This window comes from Anarhichas minor, unplaced genomic scaffold (genome assembly GCF_050575085.1).
Source record: "Anarhichas minor isolate MPS153535 unplaced genomic scaffold, ASM5057508v1 ptg000011l, whole genome shotgun sequence".
NCBI lineage: Eukaryota > Metazoa > Chordata > Actinopteri > Perciformes > Anarhichadidae > Anarhichas > Anarhichas minor.
This window is the reverse complement of record NW_027466457.1, coordinates 15360443-15362612: the sequence shown is the minus strand read 5'-3', so window position 1 is coordinate 15362612 and position 2170 is coordinate 15360443.

Sequence of the window (2170 nt, the reverse complement as noted above, 5' to 3'; positions counted from 1 at the left end):
TAGTGAAGTGTTCATTTCCAGGGTTGCATTGATGCTGGCCTGTCAGCCCCATGAAATCAAACAGTTAACAGTAGTTAATATAAATACCTAAATCTAATCCATGTGTCTTCTTTAGGAATCCCAAGTTCAACACGTTTGTCCTTGTGTAGACTAAAACATTGACTTATTGAGTTTGTAGAACAAAGTCGAGGTGCTGTGTCTCCTTACTGTTGGAATTCAAAACAAAAACCTTCTGGGTTAATAGAACATCTGTAGTGCCTGAACAAGCAAAGAGCAGCATTAAACCACTTATGAGGAATCATCGGTCCTCACCAAGAGCTTACATAGACATTAATGAGACACTCCTCTAGAGTGTTACGATATGTTTTAATTAAGATTAAACATTTTTTTTTACCTCTTTCAGCATGCATAAAGTCTTTAAAGTACACATGTTTCAGTCTTTTTGCAGCCGATTGATCTTAAAATAAATGACGCACTGTTCCAATTCAAATTCGGACGTAAAGACTGAGTTACTGATGCGTCATCAAGCTGCTCAATAGCCACTCTTCAGGTGTTACGAATGTGTAGTAACGTTTTGAGTAGAATCATTGCTACCTCATCGAGAACAGAAACAGTTAATGGAAAGCTTTTTCATATTATATAATTAATAATGATTTTAATATTATAATGTCTGTTCTGTTTTCATTAACATTATTGAGGTTACTGCTTCATACATTTCATTATGTGTTTTGACACTGTATAGAAGAACATCTTTTTTTAATTGTTTTTACATGCGACGCTTTTGCATTTTCAGATATATAGATATATGCAATTTGACAAATGTTTGTACCATAATTTTAAAAAAGTCCTAAATTGCGATGGGTTGTTGTTAAATAAATTCTGATGTTAATATAGACTTTACTATGTAACTTGTTCAACTTGAGATGTCAAGTTTCCACAGGTTTTGAGAATAAAAAACACAGTGGGTAGACCCAGGCCCGCACAGCTAGGCGGCAGAGTCAGTGTAACTTACAGTAACTGTTTTGAGAAACAGACAGGAGTACCTGCAGCGAGGCTAAGCAATGCACTGCTGTCACACCAAAACCCACAAAACAAACTCTGTGATCAAGGCAGCGGTAAACCAGCAACTGCAAGGTGAAATGACAGTTTTTGTCAATGGTGTCTTGTGGCTTTGAAGACAGCGATTTCACAGATTTCCTGTTTCCTCTCGTCTCTCTAGGTTCCCTCTGCTCTCCTCGTGTTAGGTTTACTCACTGTACGTGGATGACTTGCTTCTTTTATACACCTGAAACTACATCTTAGCTGCCAAAAATCTTGTAAAAACATTAGGTTAAGGTAAACACAACATGGCAATGTCTCTAATTATAGCACCTATTTCTCTGTCTCCCTGTAAAATGGGGTCACGCACAGCGAGCACCATATGTGAAAGCCATGTGACAAGTGCCAAGTTTGTCACCAAGCCCATCACCTGGTCAAGGAACAGGCCAGTCGCGCTGATAAATATTTAAGATGGTTTGCGTAGCCTTGCAAGTCAGTTGGCACAAATCTAACGGGATTACTAAAATCTAATCAGGATTTAGCTGTATCGACAGACGCAAGTGTGCATTAGGTGAAGAGGCACCATCACCCACAATGTTCTGTACTTGAAGGTATTAGAGAAAGGTTTAATCATCCACTGGAGACGTAAATCTTCTTGGATGTGTGCCACCTCTGAGCTGAAGAAGGTTTTTCGGATTTCTAGATAGAAAAGTTAAAGGTGGAAAATACTCAACTAAGCCTTTCAAGTCGATGCACAGAAACTTATCAAGAAGAAAATCAGCTCCAGGTTTCTTCATTCGCTGTAATTAACACTAACCATGACAAAAACAATTTTATTTTAGAAATACTCCTTAAAAGGAAGTAGAATCATAGCAACTTCTGCACAAACTTTATATTTTTCACCTAAAGATTTGACTTTGTTGTAGTGAACGAAATGAACCCAAATTGAAAGCTTAAAGGGGACATATGCTCATTTCAGGTTCATACGAGTATTTTGGGTTTCTGCTTGAACATGTTTACGATCAAAGCGTAGTGTAAAACACATTATTCCACTCACACTGTCCGTCTGAATAGACCTGTATTCACCCTCTTTCTGTTTTAGCGCCTGTCTCTTTAAGACCCCCTCCAGAAA